The sequence below is a fragment of the Anabrus simplex genome, chromosome 7 (assembly GCF_040414725.1).
Source record: "Anabrus simplex isolate iqAnaSimp1 chromosome 7, ASM4041472v1, whole genome shotgun sequence".
NCBI classification, from domain to species: domain Eukaryota; kingdom Metazoa; phylum Arthropoda; class Insecta; order Orthoptera; family Tettigoniidae; genus Anabrus; species Anabrus simplex.
The window spans coordinates 297,071,176-297,094,482 of NC_090271.1; positions in this window are offsets into that span (position 1 = coordinate 297,071,176).

Below are 23,307 nucleotides of genomic sequence, written 5' to 3' on the forward strand. Positions count from 1 at the left end.
AGAGCCGGGAATCTAACCCGGGCCTCCGGGGGTGGCAGCTAATCACACTAACCACTACACTACAGAGGCGGACGGAAAATTTACTTATTTTAAAATAAATATTTAATACAAAAATTTTCAGCACGTTGCCACTTAATCATCCATGTATGACTCATGTGGGGGCATTCTTTGTTTTGTTGTGTGTGTATGTTTGTGTTTAAGAGAGAGAGTGTGTAGCTATTAAAGGCCTGAGTTGTGTGTATATGAAGTTATGTGGTAATAAAACATCAAAATTAATTTTATTTCAAGTAGAGAACAGTCCACGAAGTTACCAGAGTAGTAAAGATGGTCCTTTGATCCAGCATTAATGAAGGTAATATAAACCTTATGATATACCGTTCTGAATGCTATATTTTTCTGTCGGAAATGCATTGAACTATGCATTAGTCACAGGGACCTAATGTTTAATTCAACTGGGAATGTAGAGACGTAATTTCTGATGCACACAGGTACGGTGTTGCAAACAGGTGGAGAAATAAATCAACAAGCTTAAATTTGCTGTTCGCTGATACATAATCTCTGTGACTATCCGTGTTTACAGTACTGTGAAGTGGAGTTCAACCATTCAGATTCTAATAAAACATTGAGCCCGGGTATGAACTTACATAGGTACACTACTAGGGGTCAACACCCCCATAGGTACACTACTAGGGGTCAATGACCTCTTGGGAAAATGTTGACTCAGCACCCATAATATATATAAAACATTAGAACATACTTGGCCCTTCTACTAAAGTTAATTTTATTTCATGTAGTGAACAGTCCACGAAGCTGCCAAAGTCGTAATGATGGCCCTTGGATCCTGCACTGTTAAGAACAAATTAAACAATAAGCAAATACGTATTTATCATTCTTTCAACCTCTTCGAACTTTAATTGCTTAACATACATACGGACGTGTATACCACCGTACGGAAGAGGTAAAAGCCTTCGCGGTCAAACCTAGTGGAGTACCTTGCCGTCACAATCTAAACTTTGCACAATGTCGTTTCCAAATGAAGCTTCAAAATTTGAAACTTTATAAGAACTCAAAAATTGATTTCGAAGTAGTATTCAATCCACACCGAGTTCGGTGTCATTAGCTGGCGTAAATACCATCGCGATGACTGCAACAAGTTGCATGTCACGAAAATCACTTTCCGATTTTATTTCATTTCATTTTATTTCTAGCAGATTATTCACCTACAATAAAATCTGTCAATAAGAATTCGAGACCTAATGAAACATTTTATTACAATCAAAGTGAATTTTTAAAATTTTAACCTGCATTTTGCTAGATCATTCGTCTTGAAGACGAATTTCTGGAAATTTCTAGTCTGCCAGTATACTTCAGAAGAGTGCGTAATTAATTACAAAATTGATTTCGAAGCCGACTAGATGCCTTCGCCTTCGCGGTCAAACCTAGTGGGGTATCTTGCCGTCACAATCTAACCTTTGCACAGAGCCGTTTCCAATAGAGGATTCAAAATTTGAATCTTTACAAGAACTCAAAATTGATTTCGAAATATTATCAATCTTCGTAAAATTATTTCATCTACACATAAGTGTGTTCTTATATAGAACAAAATTAATTACCGTTATTGTATGATTTATAGACTTTTATAGTCTTTTGATCTACGAGTAATTAATACTAAAAGGTGAAGTAGCCGAGTATGTTAAATAGCCTGGTTAGGTGTCATACGTAGCACTTTAAAATTTATTTTGTGTTAATGAAGTCAAATTGTAAGAAAATGTTAACTGGCATAAAGAAACACTATCAGTATTTTCAAAAAAATATATTTTTTGCCCGTATCCTAAAGTCACAAATGCCCGACTCGTTGGCTTAATGTTCAGCATACTGGCCTTCGGTTCAGAGGGTCCCGGGTTAGATTCCCGGCCGGGTCGGGGGAATTTGAAACGTTTCTGATTAATTCTTCTGGCTTGGGAACTGGGTGTTTGTGTCCGTCCCAACACTCACCTCTTCATATTCAGACAACACACCACACTACCAACCACCACAGAAACACGCCAATAGTGATAACATCCCACCAAATAGGGTTGGCGTCAGGAAGGGCATCCGGAAGTAAAACAGGGCCAAATCCACACGTGCGACGTAGTTCGCACCCGCTACCCCACAGGTGTGGGGTAAAAAGCGATAGGAAAGGAAGAATAAGACGCAGACTCTAAAGTCACAATTACATGACTCGCAGGGATTTGATGTCACCACAACAAAATGTGATAGCCAGGGAGGTAAGTAAAGGATGTGAGGACGATCTAAAATATATATGAAGAAGTACCAAATAGATCTCGACAAGTAGGAAGACGTAACTGATGTCGTGATGTTCTTTGCACAGCAATTTAAATAAAAATGGCGGAGAGAAAAATCATATATAAGACATCGTAGAATAGAACGACAAAATCAGAAAATCAATCAATCAATCAATCAATCAATCAATCAATCAATCAATCAATCAATCAATCAATCAATCAATCAATCAATCAATCAATCAATCAATCAATCAATCAATCAATCAATCAATCAATCAATCAATCAATCAATCAATCAATCATCACTATTATGCATTTAGGACAGTCGCCCAGGTGGCGCATTCCCTGTCCTTTTCTTAAACAATTTCAAAGAAGATGGAAATTTGTCGAACATTTCTCTTGGTATAATATTCCAACCCGTAACTCATCTTTCTATAAAGGAATATTTGCCCCAATTTATCTCTTGAATTTCAGCTTTATCTTAAGAGCTGGGATACAAAATAACTCAGCTGGTAGAGCGCTGGCCTTCCGAGCTTAAGTTGCAATTTCCATCGGGATTCAGTCAGGTTGTATTTGAAGGTACTGAAGTAGTTCTAAAACAGCATGGAATAATGGTAGATTTGTTGTACCGGTTTTTCAGCAGAGCGTGTGGTCCTGGATTTACTTCTTCCGTGTATGTAAGAACCCAGAATAATCGACCTTAATGAATTTTAAGTATATCATCGTACTCGTCACGGTGCGAATACCATTGATGATAACATAATTATAATTTCGTGTGGCTATTTCTAGCCGAGTGCAGCCCTTGTAAGGCGGATCCTCCGATGAGGGTGGGCGGCATCTGCCATGTGTAGGTACCTGCGTGTTATTGTGGTGGAGGATAGTGTTATGTGGGTGTGTGTGTTGCAGGGATGTTGGGGACAGCACAAACACCCAGCCCCCGGGCCATTCGAATTAACCAATAAAGGTTGATGCTGACCATTCAGTCAACGAGTCGGACATCATTGATGTTGAAATATGATAACTTCGTATCACTGGCTTCTGGCAAGTAAATGAACATCTGCAGAAAGAAATTTCGATGCAGTATTGTCCTTTGAACTGCATATCACCGAGCTCAATAGCTGCAGTCGCTTAAGTGCGGCCAGTATCCAGTAATCGGGAGATAGTGGGTTCGAGCCCCACTGTCGGCAGCCTTGAAAATGGCTTTCCGTGGTTTCCCATTTTCATACCAGTCAAATGCCGGGGCTGTACCTTAATTAAGGCCACGGCCGCTTCCTTCCAATTCCTAGGCTTTTCCTATCCCATCGTCGCCATAAGACCTATCTGTGTCGGTGCGACGTAAAGCAAATTAAGAAAAAAGAACTGCATATCAGTTATTATTATTATTATTATTATTATTATTATTATTATTATTATTATTATTATTATTATTATTATTAGTCACTCAAAGAGCGTTTTAGATCTTATTAGTTAGTAGATGTCTCTTGCATTGATTTCTTATGATGTCTGTGATGTTTTAATTTATGTGGGTCTTATTTTGCATCTTCTCCCCAGATTGGCTTACAATCCTGCGAGTTTAAAAGTTAAATACATTTTGGTTAGTATGTTGCTGTCCATTCTGTAGATATGTTTTTTGAACATATACTGATTTTCTTGAGACTTTTATCAGAGAACACATAAAACCCAATCGACACAATCCTCTATGAGAAAGTTTGTTTCCTGTGTTTTTGCTCTCGGAATTTTAAGAAATTGAAAAAGTGATGATTTTGAAAACAAGAAGAATTACTAAATATTATTTAATCTTCAAATTTATTTCACTGAGTTGTTTTCTACAGTGGGTACAATGATATGGACTATCATTTTCCAGCTACCTGCAATTTAATAAATATAAGTTTTTTCAAAATGCTAAAGTATCATAACTTAAAATAAACGAGATGGTTATTTTTTCAAAGTAACAAAATCTCAGTTGTTCATAGCATTCCTACATTCAGGAGCTTCAATTTCATGTATCAATAACCTTTCAATCGCAATGTGTTATGTTGATTGTGTTAATTTGGAAGAATTTAGTTTTGAGGAAAGCATGGATGATGTTTCACTTTCGTGGCTATCTGAAACTCTCCTGTTGCATAGGACTGACACTTCTTTCCCATTTCCTTGTTCCCTTTCAGTTTTATTCTTTCACTGAGATACCTTCTCCTTTGCTTCAAGCGTAGTGTGTCTGCTTCAAGTACTCCAGATATTGCGAACATGCCAGGAATAATGCTTGTACCGGGCGGTACACCTCCACGCCGCTAATTTAAAATGTGCGCCAGTTGAAACTCCTCTGCTGGAGGAAGTCTGAACTTTATCGACGGTATTAATTTTCAAGTTTCTCAGAAGATGTCACTACTTGGAAAGTTTGGAGTTTTTGAACTGTGCCACTTTTGATGTATTTTTGTTTTACCGGTAGTAAGAAGTGTGAACTTTCTCTTCTAGAGGACACTACTGAAAAACTACAATGGTGCACCCTAGTGCGATGTGAAAGAACTGCTTTTTGGAGAAATTTTTATTTCAAAAGTTTGTTTCTTGTTAAATTTCTTTCTGTTATTGTTTAAGTTGGCTGTATACCCCTCTCTTTCCCCTTGTTTTGTATTTAGCCAATCCCGAATTTCTTTAATTAATTTCTGACCAATCTGATGTATCTTCCCCCAACTTGAATATGTTGCTGTACCCTAGCCAATAAAGTGATTGTGGGCGGGTGTTTTCTTCCCTAAAACGCCTCGAACTTTCCGCGAGAGTATATAAACTGCTGATTTTTGGGTCTCTGCGCCACTTCTGTTCCATCTTTTAGTGTGTAAAGTACATAGCAGGGGGCGGGAAGCGCCTCTTTCTTCGGCAGCGGTCAACAACAAGGTAATGGCCGATTAATAACTTCTTTCATTGCTAGCTCAGCAGTTTAACTCTCGGGGCGGGTCCGAAGTTTTTCCATCATGTAACCTTCCTTAAAATGTAAAGACCCTTGGTATCTATTCTATCTTTAAACTGCATATCGGGATAGAGAGTGCTTAACCCTCTCGAGCTCCCACTCATATTGTTTTGAGGTGAACTTATTTTTTCTCAACCTATTCTTCTTTAACGTAATGTAAATTGTTCCTTTCTAAAGTCACCTCTTTAGTATGGGATTAGCCCCTGCATTAATGGCCTAGTGCCAAGTAGGTTTTAAACAAATGTATTAGGAGTGCAGGTCGCCTCCTCTCAAGTGGTTATTTTAGAGGTCATGTAATTAACCTTTTTTCTTACATAATAGACCTCAGTATGTTGGGTATTTTACCCCTGTATTTATGTCCTTAGAGGACAACTTGAAGGTGGAGTTTGGTATGGGATTTAATAGGCTTAATGTTGTGAGCGAGTGGCTCTTTCTCGAAAATTGAGTGTTGTATGCTTCGGGGAGGCTTTTCTGTGTAATTTGGAGCAAGTGCTCCTGAGCATGAATGGGGTTTTCTGCCCCTCTGTTAAAACTTACTTTGGAGTAAGGTTGGGTTGATTGCCCAAGAATTGTGAAGTCGGGGCGCGAAGCCCAAATCCGGTAAATATTGTAACTACATTTTGTTGCCTTGCTACTCTGTACCTGCCATGCTAGTTATTTCTTTATTTTGAAAAGAAAATATAACCTTGTTAATTTTACATGCACTCTAATTTCGTAGCTTGAGACCCGTTCACACCCGCACCTTCTTTCACCTCTAACTACCGCAAAAACACGGTAACAAGTGGTAGCAGAGCGTGGTTGAATGGGTCTCAATTTAGCCCCTTTTGACGGCTAAACATTGCTTTGATTCAAACTCTAACAATTTTCTCAGTTGCTGGAATTTTTGATCTTTCCTGTTTCAAAATTGTTCTGTCATCATGCCCGGCCCTCGCGATGTTCTCCATCTTAACTATTTGCGCAAGGAGGAGTTGATCTATGAGTTAACTATCAGAAATGTGCAATCTGGAGGCACGGTTGCGATAGACACCAACAAGCTTAGAGAGTCCCTTGATTTGCCCATTTCCATCCCCAATTTGGGAGAGAAAGAAATTGACGACTCTCTTTCCACGATCACCGAGAATACTACTGGGCTAGCATCGGTAGTTAGTTTTTTTGACGAAAATGATCCTTCTCCTAATCAAATTAAGCGTGTGCAAACCAGGCTATATCATTTTTCAAATAGAGTTCACGATCTGTTGTCTCTGAAGTTGAATGACGTTCAGAGGAAGGAAGCTAGTACGTTGCTTGAAAGTATTTCTGAATTATCTAGCAAGGTCACTCAATTGTTAACTGGGGAAGTTCCTCCCAAAATCGATCAACCCACCACGATGAATCCAGGTAGCGAGGAAGAGCCTCCTAAGGGAGAAGTCGATAGGATAACTGTTGCTGCTCAAACTATCTCTGCCCCATTGGACAACGAGTCTGAACGCCGTGCATCGTTGAATAATATACGTTCTGAATTAACTTCCTTGCCACTGAAACCTTTACCTACTATGTCACCCGGGTTTAGAAGCTTGCCTCATCCATTGGCAATGTTGCTCAGAGGTATCTCTAAGTTTTCCGTTAATACAACCAGTGACGTAATTTCATTTTTAAGATTTTTAGTTGAATTTCAGGATCATGCCCTTGTGTTTTCTCTTTACCCATGTCAGATTTTGCAAATCATCTATCCCTATGCAATTGGTATTCTCTCAGACAAAATAGTCAGAGCCATTGCCGAGCAATCATCTATTGAGGATTTCCACGCCCACTTGCTAGCTAACTTCATCCCGGCTAGGGCCAGGTCCTCCCTTATTCAGAAGTACTATTATCGTGTACAGCGTTTGGATGAAAACTTACCAGACTTCATCCAAGATATTAAATTCTATACTAGGGTGTTTGCCCTTCATTTTCCTGAAGATCAGATTGTACAGGCTATTGTAGAAGGAATTTCACCATCCTATAGGTCATATTTGTGTTTCGCGGCGTGCCCGCAAACCTTCTCTGAACTTGAAGCATTATCCGTCTCAGCGGAAGGACTTAGATACGCCGATTCTTTGCGTGTCGCGAAAGAACCCCCTCCTTCTTTTGGTCATCCTCGGCCTTCTCCTACTCGCCGACCAGTCACACCTCGTAAATGCTATGCTTGCGGGTCGCCCGACCATCTTCGGAACAAAAGCCCATTGCTCAAGTCTAGTGGGACAAGGAATGGAACTGGTTCATCACAAGGCTGTTTTAAATGTGGGGCTTTCTCACATATCGCCAAGAATTGTCCCAATTCGAATAGCACCCCCTCCTGCTCAACTTCAGGTGCAACTTCCAACAACAATCAAAAGTGACTAGTGGCTTCGGCTGAGTCGACTAATCCATCTTCCCGAGGCTCAGCCCCTGGCAAACAGGTCGTAAATTCAGGGAATGTTCAATCTGCAAATCTATCTTTTGAATGCCCCAAAGAGTGTCTTAGGATTGCGGCGGATACCCCCGCACCGGTCCCTTTTCTCAAACTTGAGTTAAATTATGAACCTGTAACAGCTCTTTTAGATTCAGGCAGTGTTTGTTCGATTATTTCGACTGAATGGTATTCTAAATTGAAATCTGTTTGTAAACTACCTGACTATGTCTCATCTACTGTTCAATATGTTTCGGCTAATTCATCTCCATTAGAAATTCTAGGTTCTGTACAGGTCAAAATTTGTATTTTTAAGGGGAGACCCTACTGAGTTTTTCAGTCAAAAATGGTCCAGAAACCGAAAATGAGATTTTTCCATCAGATGATATTTCATTCCTTGCCGCGCATTGTGATATAATTTTTTTGCTTGTACGGCCATTTTTAAATGCTCTGCGGGGGGCGTTAAAATGACACGTGCACTTCAGTTTGAATGGACACGCCCACTTCCCTGCAGATAAAGTGGCATAGCTCAAAGATTCTTTTGTGTTTCAACTTGATTCTTGTGCATGATGTTTAGGAAAGGCCCAGTGCTGCCATCTGTTATCTTATTTTTGATGGTTTGTTGAAGAGGTGTATTAGGGAAAAAACTCAAAACCTAAATGAGAGTTTACACTCTGTTATTTGGCATAAATGCCCTAAACAGACCTTTGTTTCCAAAGCAAGGGTGGACATGGCTGTTGTAAATGCTGTGGGGGAGTTCAGTATGGGTTCCGTAGCCTGCCAAAAAGTCAAAATGGCAGTTGATGGCAGACAATTGAGTGAAACCACTTACAAAGTGGGTCATGAACGTGACAGAGACAGGAAGCAGAAAAGTGCCATGAATAGTAAAGAAGACAAAAAAACTGTTAGCAAGAAGCAGAAGCAGTCAAAAGCAGTTGCTGAAGAGAGAAAAAGGACTAAGGAAGGAGAAACATAGGTGCTGGGAAGTTCTGATGAAGGTATTATTACTTGACAGATGTTTATTTATAAAACTATGTTTTTCTCAGAACTAACAATTTCAGATGTTTAAAACATTCCTTGCACAACAGTTTTTGCACGATTACCTTCAAACTGTGTCCTCACACTCTACATTATAAGGTTCATGAAACTTAGTATCCGTTTTAAAATGTAATTATAATTTTCAGAGATATTGGGTGTGAAATCCAAAATTTTCATAGGTTTTAATATGGTTATGAGGTGTAACGAGAAAAATGGAAATAATTGGATAACCAATGGATTGTTTTTGAAATGAATACCAATTATTATTAAAATATGTGTTGTGACTATTGTAAGAAAGTTTCAAGAAAATATTTTCAAAAATATTGTGCATGGGACATTTTGAAAATGATGTACTTTTTTCAAAAAAATGTTATAAATTGAAAAATATCCATTCAAATTCATTCAAATGTTATAATTAGCTTAAACGTACTTATCACAATGTACTACCAAAATTTGGTGAAAATCAGATAAGAATTGTAGAAAAATTAAAACTCAGTAGGGTCTCCCCTTAAATTTACATGGAAAATCAAACTGTTTGTGGCTAAGCACTTGTCTTGCCCCATCATATTGGGAGCGGACTTCATTTCTCACACTGGTCTTGTGCTCGATCTTCAGAGTAAATCGTGCACATTCAAATTTGCTTCCAATTGTAAAATCCCCTTGTTAAAGTGTAATTCTGTATCATGTTCATCTATTTCGCCTACCCAGGATGAGATGTTGTTAGACCTTAGACATCTACCTGAGGAGCAGGCTGATAGTATTCGTAAATTATGTCAGTCATTTCCAGAGGTGTTCTCTGATACTCTTGGTGTTACTGACCTTATTGAATACAAAATTGAGGTCACGGATTCAATTCCTGTCCGTTTTCCACCTTATAGGCCATCTCCACCTAAAATGAAGGCTCTGAAAGAAATCATCGATCAGATGTTGAAGGATGGTATTATTAGGCCCTCTAAGTCGGCGTATTCGTCACCTATTTTTCTAGTCCCAAAACCCCAAGGGGGCTTCAGGCCTGTCATTGATTATAGGGCTCTCAATCGGAAGGTGGTGTTACAATCTGTGCCCCTTCCCGACCTTCATTCTTGTTTTTCATTGTTCCGTAAGGCCAAGTTCTTCACCATCTTGGACCTGAATCAGGCCTACAATCAAATTCCCCTTGCGGAAGAGTCTAAACATCTTACAGCGTTTGCCACGGACTGGAATTTATACGAATACAACCGCGTGCCTTTCGGGCTCCCCACGGGAGCAGCTGTACTCACTAGGCTGCTAGATAGGGTCTTCTCCGACATCAAATTTGAGTACTTGTATCACTACTTGGATGATGTCGTCGTATTTTCGGAGACCTTTGAAGAACATCTAGATCATCTGCGAGAAGTTCTCAATCGCCTTCGTAAGGCTGGGTTAACTGTCAAGTTGTCCAAGGTTGCCTTTGCTAAGCCCTCTATGTCATTCCTAGGGCATATTGTGTCACCTGATGGTGTTGCAGTCGATCATTCTAGAACACAGGCCATCCGTGATTTTAAACCTCCCATGGACATCAAAGGTATCGCCAGGTTCATTGGTATGGTGAATTCCTTCAGGAAGTTCATTCCTAACTTCGGTAATAGAGCGTGGCCCTTGAACCTTCTTCGTAGGAAAGGCATCAAATTCGAGTGGGGACCTTCTCAACAAGCCGCTTTTGAAGATCTTAAATTAGCTCTCTGTAATGCCCCTGTACTTGCTATGCCTGATTTCTCGAAGACATTCATCGTCCAAACCGACGCGTCGTCGTCAGCAGTAACTGCAGTCCTTATTCAAGAGACTGAACTAGGGAGGCGACCCATCGCCTATGCATCTAGGACGCTATCGGCTCAAGAAGCCAAGTATTCCATATATGAGCTCGAAGGGTTGGCAGTCTTATTTATCTTAGAGGAGTTCCGTCTCTATTTGGAACATGTCAAATTCGACCTGGAGACAGATAATCAAGCTTTAAGCTGGGTCTTAGGTAGGCCGCGTCGTACTGGTCGTATAGCCCGTTGGGCCATCCGAATTTCTGCCTTCCAATTCGATGTCAGGCATATCAGAGGTACCGAAAATGTTGTTGCTGATGGACTCAGCCGTATGTTTTCCAACGACGTCGAGACCCACGAACCGGTCGACAGTTCATCACCTTCCGAGTCCATACTATCTGGTGTTAATGCCATCTTAACAGATGCTCCCATGCTCTTTAGGGATATCGAGAAATACCAACGTGAAGATCCGACGCTGGCTCCGATAATGGAAACCCTTTCTTCTGGGGAACATGTTGTCCCTTATGTTCTGAGGAATGGTGTTCTATGTTGCCCCTCGAGGCATGATAAGATGATGAAGGTTGTCGTTCCAGCTGTTCTTGTGCCTATGATCTTCAAGTACTATCATGAGACCCCTTTGGGGGGGCATCTTGGAATCTTCAAAACTCGTGAAAAGATTCGTGAAAGGTTCATCTGGAAGGGTATGGACGGTGAAATCCGTGAACTAGTAAAAGCTTGTAAATCTTGTTTGCTCAGTAAACCCACCATGTCCACCAAGGTAGGCCTTTTGTCTTCGCATCAAGCGTCGCGCCCCATGGAACGCCTGTATATTGATTATGTAGGACCCTTCCCCCAGTCAAAGGGAAATGCCAACAATTTCATCTTTGTATGCGTAGATGGTTTTACAAGATTTTCCTGGTTATTTCCGACTAAGCTGGCTACCGCTCAGTCCACCATTACTTGCTTAAATTCTATTTTTGCCTCTTTTGGTCCGTGCCAGTATATTGTGTCTGATAATGCTAAGGCGTTTACATAAAATCTTTTTCGTAAATTCTGCTTTGACCTGTCCATCTCTCATGTGACTACTTCTGCTTATTACCCTCAACCATCTCTGGCTGAACGGGTTAACCGTAATCTCAGGTCCGCGCTTATTGCCTATCATCATGAAGATCATTCCAGGTGGGACACGTCCCTGCAATGGTTAGCTTTTGCTTTGAATTCGGCGGTTCATGAACCACATAAATTTACTCCAGCATCTTTGATGTTCAAGTTTGTTCCCAACACGCCGCTCTCTAACCTCTGGTCTCTGAGTGACATTCTACCTGAGACAATAGATCCGGACAACATTAAAGATCTTTGGAAGAAGGCTAAAGCCAATCTTAAAGCGTCTCATGAAAAGGTTAGGGAAAGGTATGATCGTGGACGGAGACCCACCCATTTGAAGGTAGGTGACCAGGTAATGGTCAAGAATTTTGTTCCCGCGGGCAAGCTTGCCCCCAGATTTCATGGGCCGTGTGTCATTCTCGATTTCCTTACGCCGGTTACGTTGTTATTAAGCAATACAGCCACCGAGAGGATATTTAGGGTTCACCTGTCGCAGGTGAAACCTGTATAATTTCTGTGCTAACTTGCCTCATATAATCTTGAAAGGAATATGAAGGTTATATTTTTTTTTAATTTCACTTTTAAGGCTTTCTGCCCCTTCTATAATATTTTGTTTTATATGTAAGCATTTTTGTAAAACCTGCCCCGAACCGTTAAACTGCCATTCTGTCCTTGCCACGGCCATTACCACGCTCCCGTCTCCTGCTCCACTCTACACAGTGGCTTATTTAATGCCATGGATATCTGCACGCCGCTGGCCCCTCAACCTCTCCACAAGCCCGTGCCCTAAAAAAAAAGATGATGGTCCAACAAATTCTGCCGCCTAGCTTTAATGTTTCAGTGCCCCCGCAGCCGCGCGGCGCCGTGCCGCGACTGGGACAGAGGAAGGGCCCCCTCGACCCCAGCGAGGACGACGTGTGCACGGCGAGCCGGAGCTCTCCTCCCGGCCAAGGCTGATGTGCGGCGCACGACCTGCTACTGGCCCGCAGCCTGTATATGTTCACCGCGGGCGCGGCGTGCTTCTACCCCTCTGCTCCCCTCATAGTGGGGGCGAGCGGTATCTCAGGGTACTTGAGGGGCCCGGGCGGCCTCCTGTGAACGCAAGCAGTGGCGGCTGGTCTGGCCGTTAAAATCATCAACGTTTGAAGTACATATCCAGCTATATGGACATTCCAGTTCAACTTTACTACCTTTTCTTGGGTATTCTACTGCAATATTTGGTGGACTTAGAACATGTTTCTTCACTTTCAAGTATTAAAAGTTTTTCTTCTGAATTCAATTCCTACAAACATAAAGACTCTACTTCACCAGTTACAACAAAAATTTTGAAACGGAATCAAACCAAATTAAGAAAATCTTATTAATACTTCTGCAAATAATCTCCATATCAACATCAAAACTTGGACCTTGTTTCCAAACAAATTGCATGTGTCACCCCTGGAGGAACTTTTGGGGGGGGAGGTCTGTACCGGGCGGTACACCTCCACGCCGCTAATTTAAAATGTGCGCCAGTTGAAACTCCTCTGCTGGAGGAAGTCTGAACTTTATCGACGGTATTAATTTTCAAGTTTCTCAGAAGATGTCACTACTTGGAAAGTTTGGAGTTTTTGAACTGTGCCACTTTTGATGTATTTTTGTTTTACCGGTAGTAAGAAGTGTGAACTTTCTCTTCTAGAGGACACTACTGAAAAACTACAATGGTGCACCCTAGTGCGATGTGAAAGAACTGTTTTTCGGAGAAATTTTTATTTCAAAAGTTTGTTTCTTGTTAAATTTCTTTCTGTTATTGTTTAAGTTGGCTGTATACCCCTCTCTTTCCCCTTGTTTTGTATTTAGCCAATCCCGAATTTCTTTAATTAATTTCTGACCAATCTGATGTATCTTCCCCCAACTTGAATATGTTGCTGTACCCTAGCCAATAAAGTGATTGTGGGCGGGTGTTTTCTTCCCTAAAACGCCTCGAACTTTCCGCGAGAGTATATAAACTGCTGATTTTTGGGTCTCTGCGCCACTTCTGTTCCATCTTTTAGTGTGTAAAGTACATAGCAGGGGGCGGAAAGCGCCTCTTTCTTCGGCAGCGGTCAACAACAAGGTAATGGCCGATTAATAACTTCTTTCTTTGCTAGCTCAGCAGTTTAACTCTCGGGGCGGGTCCGAAGTTTTTCCATCATGTAACCTTCCTTAAAATGTAAAGACCCTTGGTATCTATTCTTTCTTTAAACTGCATATCGGGATAGAGAGTGCTTAACCCTCTCGAGCTCTCACTCATATTGTTTTGAGGTGAACTTATTTTTTCTCAACCTATTCTTCTTTAACGTTATGTAAATTGTTCCTTTCTAAAGTCACCTCTTTAGTATGGGATTAGCCCCTGCATTAATGGCCTAGTGCCAAGTAGGTTTTAAACAAATGTATTAGGAGTGCAGGTCGCCTCCTCTCAAGTGGTTATTTTAGAGGTCATGTAATTAACCTTTTTTCTTACTTAATAGACCTCAGTAGGTTGGGTATTTTACCCCTGTATCTATGTCCTTAGAGGACAACTTGAAGGTGGAGTTTGGTATGGCCTTTAATAGGCTTAATGTTGAGAGCGAGTGGCTCTTTCTCGAAATTTGAGTGTTGTATGCCTCGGGGAGGCTTTTCTGTGTAATTTGGAGCAAGTGCTCCTGAGCATGAATGGGGTTTTCTGCCCCTCTGTTAAAACTTACTTTGGAGTAAGGTTGGGCTGATTGCCCAAGAATTGTGAAGTCGGGGCGCGAAGCCCAAATCCGGTAAATATTGTAACTACATTTTGTTGCCTTGCTACTCTGTACCTGCCATGCTTGTTATTTCTTTATTTTGAAAAGAAAATATAACCTTGTTAATTTTACATGCACTCTAATTTCGTAGCTTGAGACCCGTTCACACCCGCACCTTCTTTCACCTCTAACTACCGCAAAAAGACGGTAACAATGCTCATTCTCTTTAGGAGTTCTGTCTCCACTCTATTCACAAAACCGAGCTCGATAGCTGCAGTCGATTAAGGGCGGCCAGAATCCAGTATTCGGGAGATGGTGGGTTCGAACCCCACTGTCGGCTGGGCTGAAGATGGTTTTCCGTGGTTTCCCATTTTCACACCAGGAAAATGCTGGGGCTGTACCTTAACTAAGGCCACGGCCGCTTCCTTCCCAGTCCTAGCCCTTTCCTGTCCCATCGTCACCGTAAGACCTATCTGTGTCGGTGCGACGTAAAGCCAATAGCAAAATTAAAACAAAAATCTATTCACAAAATTAAATGGAAACAGTATCTGTAACCTTGAATGTCAAGGTATTTGGCACACCATAAATCGCCTCACCATGTCACTGAATGACTCGATGTTGTTTTGAGTTATTCCATGCTCACATTTGGAAAGCATTTCTAGTTTAGTGAGTCTCACACATATGGGTTTTACTGCTTGAAGGATGTCGGAATGAAGACCTGGTTTTAACTTGAAAATATGTAGTTCATTGTTGACTTTGGCTTGGTGGTATGAACACCAGCTCTCAGCTCCTGCGTGACATCTATGAAGTATTGGATGATACATCCATTGTAAAGATAGCTTGTGTGTTCCTGGTGTTATATCACGAAACAATTTGGAAGTAATATTCCATCTCATCAATAAAAAAGGCTATTTGCTTTACGTCGCACCGACACAGATAGGTCTTATGGCGACGATGAGATACGAAAGGCCTAGGATTGGAAGGAAGTGGCCGTGGCCTTAATTAAGGTACAGACCTGGCATTTGCCAGGTGTGAAAATGAGAAACCACGGAAAACCATCTTCGGGGCTGCCGACAGTAGGGCTCGAACCCACTATCTCCCGGATAAAAAAGGCATATGGCTTTTATTACCGGGAGCGTACGAGGACAAGTTCGGTTTGTCAGGTAATGGTCTTATGAATTGACTCACGTAGGCGACCTGCGTGTCGTGATGAGGATAATGATGATGAAGACGGCACATACACCCAGCCCCGTGCCAGAGAAATTAACCAATTATGGTTAAAATTTCCGACCCTGCCGGGAATCGAAACCGGGACTCCTATGATCAACGACCAGCACGCTAACCATTTAGCCATGGAGCCGGATATTTTATCTGTCAGAGCACCTGTCAAATTGCCCCTCACACACATTCTTCCTTATGTGGCAATTTGCAGCCATCCGCGCCCGTTTTCTGGCGATGTCCCACATATATTGACTTTGTATTGTACACTTGCAATTCATTGCGATTGAATATTCCGATCGCCGAGTTGCGAAGAGCTTTGACAGCGAGCAGCTGTCGGACGTGGTGAAGAGATTCAATTCCTTTGCGCGTGTTTTCTATCTGAGGGAAGATTTGTTACATGTTGTTGACTGGCTCTACTATGACGTGTGTGTGTGAGCTCGTGTTAATCTGGCGACAGTAGAGAGGTAATACAGCGATGTTCTGTTGGTTACATTTTGATCGCGTATGTCAATCAACCAATCAATCAGGCTCAGCCATACTATACGTTACGAATATAAGCTCTAGCAAATAGTAGCTTATTCCATTCTTCTTGGTCACCTGAATGCGGAGTCGTGTTGAGTATTCACTCAAGATAATCTGCGACTTGATACATCACATAAAACTGTTTGTTAAGCTGTATTTCAGTTACATCACTTCATCGAGAGTGCTAAAATAAGTGCGGTCTTCGTACGCCGCGTCAAAATGGATTTCCAGGGAGGGATTTTCTGGTTTTACTTCCGTCCTGGAAAGGACTGACTCAAGACTGGAAGGTGGCCAGAAAAGGCTAACTCGGTCTCACTTAGCTCTTTCTAAAGGAAGTTGTGTTCGTTATTCTTACTGGCATAACTTATAGAATTATTTCAGTTTCATCCATTTCAGTTGATTTGATGTAGACTTAGAAAATGGTATCAATGTGATATACGCTGATAGTAGTCTTCTGGTATATCTCTGAATTTTATTAATAATCATGGTTATCATTGGTAATTGGTAATTAAAGTCAATAAATAATAATGCATTGTGAAGTGGATGGAATATGCTATTTCATGCCGTTTCTGTATAACTAAGTTTTCGTAACTTGTAGTCAGTAGATTTGTCAATGTTGGACATGACAATTAAATTAACACGGATTGACAAATCAAAGAATACAATGTTCCATCAGCCGTATTATAACAATTATTACAATTTAAAGATGTGAAAGTTTAAGTGTTTAATGATAACTTTGTAGATTTGTTACTGATATTTACGTGTGATAGGATGTACTCCGATATGTAAGTTTTTTCAACTGGAAAGGAACGGAGGGTCGTCGTGGCTAATTTTCTGTGCCATTGTAAATTATTAGAGAGCTCTGTGCAGCAATTATGGTTGCTATGAGAGTGAATGTTAGAGTACTTAGTTAAAATTACACTACACACGCTCAACTGCGTGGAATGCGCTGAAAAGGTAGAGGTGGTGGTAGTGGTGATTATTGTTCTAAGAGGAAGTTAATTTATTGAAATTAAACACAATGTGTACATATGTGTTAAAGGTTACAATTTGTCATTATTTTCTTTTGGTACATCACTTCGTTGTTGTTGTTGTTGTTGTTGTTGTTGTTGTTTTACCAGTCCTTGGCAAGTGTACCGATGCGTTGTGTTTGTTCAGTACAGTTCATCAGGTGGTACCTAGGACAGGTCATTCCGCAGAGACGGCAGATACATTCTTCGTTTGGGGCGTGAAATCTGTTGGTTAGGCTTATTTTCCCGTGGAATCCGTGGACACCGAAGCGTGTGTATACATGGCGTAGTTTGTAGTTTGGGCCCTTCCATTCACTGTTCTTCATTACTTCAGTTTCGTAGAAACCTTCAGGTATCAGTGTAACTGGGCTACTTTCCTGTACTAACACTAATCAGAGAGAGAAACCTGAAGAGGTCCGACACTTCGAAAAATGAAGGTATAGGCCAAAGTAAGACAATGGCCACACAGGGCGTGAAACTGACGATTCCCTAGACCTTGCAACCTAATACCTTCGGGGTCTGAAAAGAACAGGAGTTTACCAAGGAAGGTCGGGTAGGGTAGATGAAACTGAGGAGCTTGACAGAAGTAAGTGTAAGCAATGCCAGGACTCAGCTAAGTGGTCCGTGGTCGCCAACCCACGCTCCCAATTTGAGAGACCCTGTAGTCTGAAAAGGTACACCTACCCATGTTAAATATGATTAAAGCTAGATGTAGTTTCGGATCATCATCCCAAGAATATTTAACGTTGTAATATTTCAAATCGAAGATGACGGACGGAATAAGTGCCCATGGATATGTGGGCGGAGCCCAGATACTTTGAGCATAGTAGCCCTTCGGCCTTGTGGGCCTCGAGTGCTGCTTTCGGCAATCTGGGATTTGGGACAGAATGGTTTGAGGGATGGTGGTACCTTTGAAGGAAACGAAATTAGCCAGAATGTGACCTGCACCCCGGAGGGTGAGAAAGGAGGCTTGGAGTGTCTAGTTATAGAGTCCAGGGTTTTCATGATTTCCTGATATTGGGAGTAGGTAGAGTTATTCATGATGACTCAGGGACAGTGAGAATAGAGAGGGAAAATGGTCACCCAACCAGCGGGTTGCTTAACTGTCAGTGGTGCTGGTTGAGCTTTGGTGCTATTAGAGAAGAAGAGGACGGCATGATAATCGCTGCATTTTGGCGGGATTTATACTTGGATGATGGATTAATGTACGAGGAGTTGTCTACTTGGCATGGCTTGGACCTGGGGTGGGGGGAAAGCAGGTTGAGTAGAATGCGAATGAGGGCGGATTGCCCGTTTGATGAAGGGACACCCGCGGAACGAGGCGGCATGGTTGCCTTGGCAGTTGGCACACCTCGCCTGGTCTCGAGGAACCTTGCAATCTGGGTGGCGGTGACGGCCCCCACACCTGTTGCAGCGGGTAGATTCCGTGCATGAAGCAGCGGTATGATTTAACTTTAGGCAATTGTGGCATTGAGAGATAAGAGAGAGGTTGGGAGCAGGGGGGAGATTGAGAGAGGGTGGCTGATTTGGAGCGCGAAGTGGGCTTGGGAGCAGGTTTCCTGCGCTTTCGTCGGGTCTGGTTGGCACTAGTGGTTGAGTTGGGTATTGGGTCGTTAGGATTGCGACTTGGGTCTGGCGTTGAAGGGTGGGTGGTTTGGGTGGGCGGAGATGGTGGCGTTGGCGGGGGAAGTGGTGGGGTAGATTTAATTTGGACTTGTTGGGTACGGATTTGGAGAGCGTCAGTTTGGCTTAGTTAAGATTGGGTGGTTGGGATTTTAAGTACTATGGTCGGAAGATAGTTTTCGGTCACAGTTTAAGTTGTCGAAAATTAAATTAAGGCTGCGAAAATCTTCAGAAGGGAATTTTCTGATTTGTTCCTTAATAATAATAATAATAATAATAATAATAATAATAATAATAATAATAATAATAATAATAATAATAATAATAATAATAATAATAATAATAATAAAAATGCATGGAAAACTGCAACCTGTTTTCCAGTCAATGACCGGCTCAGTGAAGGAATGAACGAAGCTCCTATCTTGCGGCGAGGATAGGAATTGCGCCGGCTGCCGAAGCCTGTCACACCCCTCTGGGGCAATGATTAATGACTGACAGATGAAATGATAGTGGAGAGTGTTGCTGGAATGAAATATGACAGGGAAAACCGGAGTAACTGGAGGAAAAACCTCTCCCTCCTCCTCTTTATCCATCGCAAATCTCACATTGAGTGACCGGGAGTTGAACCACGGAACCCAGCGGTGAGAGACCGACGCGCTGCCTCCTGAGCCATGGAGACTTCAATAATAATAATAATAATAATAATAATAATAATAATAATAATAATAATAATAATAATAATAATAATAATAATAATTTGTATATTTTGTGTGTAGTGTAGCAATAGCAATTTCAAGAACATCGTTGTGTGTACACTTTTGCTGATTGAGTTTGCATTGTTTGTAGTTAATTTTCAGAGTCGCTGGACTTGTTTCCGGTGTTGGATAAGGAATTTTCCTTTGAGTGTACGGGAAGTAATTCATTTGTCGTTTTGATTGTAAGATGTTAGCAAAATGATTATTATTTAGACTTCAAAGCACAGTTTCAACTTTGTTTAATGGAAGGTCTACCGAGAATTTTATTAATCTATTAGTTGAATTCGTAATGTAATAAGATAAAGTAATGAGGGAACGCCAATATGAAGATGGTTTATAAATAACGTTATGGATTAATAAGATTATTACGGGCAAAAGTAAAGGATAATTATACATGATCGAATGCAAAGCAAAGCAAAGTCACCTCCGTACAGGCCATGAAGGCCCTTGGAGGAGTGAAAGGTAAAGGCTTCCACCATTGTTAACCTCGGCACGTGATGGGTTAGAGTGGTTAGATGAAATGATAGTGGAGAGTGTTGCTGGAATGAAATATGACAGGGAAAACCGGAGTAACTGGAGATGAAGGCTTCCACCATTGTTAACCTCGGCACGTGATGGGTTAGAGTGGTTAGATGAAATGATAGTGGAGAGTGTTGCTGGAATGAAATATGACAGGGAAAACCGGAGTAACTGGAGGAAATGTAATAAGATAAAGTAATGAGGGAACGCCAATATGAAGATGGTTTATAAATAACGTTATGGATTAATAAGATTATTACGGGCAAAAGTAAAGGATAATTATACATGATCGAATGCAAAGCAAAGCAAAGTCACCTCCGTACAGGCCATGAAGGCCCTTGGAGGAGTTGTCACCAGGAATTAACCTGTACTCATTTTTGGTGTAGGCTGAGTAAACCTCAGGGCCATATGCACCTCCGGAAGTGGAAATCTCGTTTCTTAAATCTTACGACTTCCTGACGGGGACATGATCGAATGGGAATAACGAATGTAAGGGTATCATCAAAAATAAGTTGGTCGTAATAGGTAATTACAAGCCATATTTCGTTATGAGGGTCATAAATTTTGGCAGATAATTCTAAAGTAAGTGACATTGCGTGTATAATGTAAATTTATTCAATAGTAAATGTATACAACATTCTCCAATAAGAAGATGACTGAGGTTTCGAATCCCAAATTCAGACCTTTCTCTTGCAATTTCTGGTGACCTATGCAGCCTAGCAGGAGAAACAACTTTCCAATCATTATGACGACTCCGCGTAGTGCTCGGAGTTTGACGGAACTGTACACAGCTCGGAATTTTAGTTGTCTTGTGATTTTCTTCCTGTATTTACACTGACTGCACTATCATTTTTTGAAACCTTTAAGAAATTCTGCTTGTTATATATATAGTAATTTTTAAAATAGTTGTTTTTCATCACTGGTTAAGATGGAAATCTCAGTAGCAAAAATGTAGTTAGTTTTTCAACATATCTAAAGTCTGATACTCACCGGATACATAAGTGCAAAATCTTGTGGATCTAATGGATTTGAGTGTAAATTAGTGCACTACATATCAAACATTTCTCTTTCTAGCAGTGATTAATTATTTGTTTAAATCTGTGTGCAATGTGTCATTAAATGTTCCGAAATTTAGAAGGAAAAAACACTTGACACATTCAAAGTTTGCAATATTACTGTTACTATCATCATCATTGTTTTGAATTCAGAAGTGCACTGTACTCGGCAACGACCACTGGTGGAGACATCTAGGTTTATTACTTCGCATAGTTCTGCGTTATGACAATCTACGGTCGTGCCATAATTAATGCAAGCTGACCATCGATGACACACGGTACACAAATTAACTATGACGTTAATTGGATTATTTATCACTGTGCATTATAATGGCGCTTGTCGTAATATTGTTAATAACTTTTTACCCTAATATTGCTCGTCGGGGAGCACATAATGAATTCATCATAGCAAATTAACTGTCCATTACATCATCAGTAATTGCATGTCCATTTAATAATACATTAATATAAATAATACTTGAATAACACAGTTGACTTCTATTAAATTTACTAGCAAATGTACCCGTGCTTCGCTACGGTATTCTATATTGTATACGGATATCGACGTAAATACTGTGCGTGCAGCAAATGAAATTGGTTTTAAAATTGCATGTCTCTTAGCCTTATCCGAGAAACAGCATGGGGAGGTCCACATACGTTGTTTCCAATGTAAAGTGAGGGTTGCGGAGTTGTGATGATAACGCCAGGCTCACTTGCCTACTGCCATTCACAATCGAGTTGGCAAGTTTACATTATAATTGCAGGCCCCAATGCCTACTGCGCGGTCACAATCGATTTGGGGAGTTTTAGTTACAATGGCAGACCCATTTCCTACTTTCAGACAGGTTACAGTTGAGGAGTTTTTATTATAATACCAGGCAACTTCCCTACCACCAGTCAAAATTGAGTTGTGCAGTTATCATTATAATGACAGTCCCTTTTTACTGCTGCTAGCCAGCTTACTGCCAGTCACACAGAATTAGTGAGTTTCCATGAAAATAGCAGGCCACTATGCCTAATGCTAGTCAAATTTTAGATTGGAACATTTGTTTATAATGGCGGACACCCTGGCCTAGAGCCAAACACAATAGAGTAGGGGACTTTCGAACAAAACTGCATGATCCCTTGCCTTCTGCAAGACAAATCGAAAAGTGAATTATTCATTAAAATGGTAGGCCCTCCTTACTAATGCCAGTTACACAGGAGTTGGAGAAGGACCCCATTCCTACTGCCAGCAGTCAAAGTCGGTGTAGGGAGTACTGATTACAATAGCAGACACATCCTTTCTCGATCGCTACAAATCGACATCAATGAATATATATACAGATGGACATACGAAAGTATATGAATGTTTACAATATTGCAGACCTTCATTTACAGATTAACTGCTGCTAAACGGTACGTCATATCGACAAAGGATTGTACCGTAAGGCGCAGTATTTAGCGATCTAAATGGCTGGTCCTATGATATTTTCTCGCATCTAATCTATTCATGGGTCAGATTGAATCAAAAACGTTGAATAGGTTGAAATTTGTGTAAGAATATCTTACATTGCATTACTTTTCGGATAATTATGTGACATAGCATTTGGCTCACATATGGGTACTGGGTGGGCCAATGTTCGTGTAGAGTTTGATCATACTATCTTTCCTGTAAGTGATTCAAATGATGCACATGAGAAGAAAAGGTTTAGAAATTAATTTCCATTAAGGCAGGTAGATTTCCATAAAGTTTGGTTGTGTGTATTTTTAGGGAGTGCAAAATCACGGTTTCGGTTTCGTATAAACCCCCAATTATTTCAGGGATTTAGAAACAATATTTGCCCTAAAACCTCCCCAAAGGACAGGTGGATTCTAAATATGAAGTTTGGTGGAAATATATCCAGTAGTTTTCAAGTTAGAGAAAGACAAACAGACCAACAAACAAACAAACATACAAACAAACAAACAAACAAACTAACTAACTAACTAACTAACTAACTAACTAACTAACTAACAGACACCAAGGAAACCTACCCTTGGACAGATGGATGCTATATATAAAATTTGGTTCAAATATCTTGTTAGTTTTCAAGTTGTAAGAAGTACGCTTTACACGCACCCGCTCTTGCGTTAAGTCCGCTGGGATTTGTACCGAAAAACGGTCCGTTAATGATATCTCCCTTACTAAATCCTGTTATCGAAATGATGCATATGAGAAAAAAAGGTTTAGAAATTCATTTTCATTAAGGCAGGTTGATTTCCATTAAGTTCGGTTGTGTACACTTTGAGGGAGTGCAAAATCTAGGTTTCGGTTTCGTAAAAA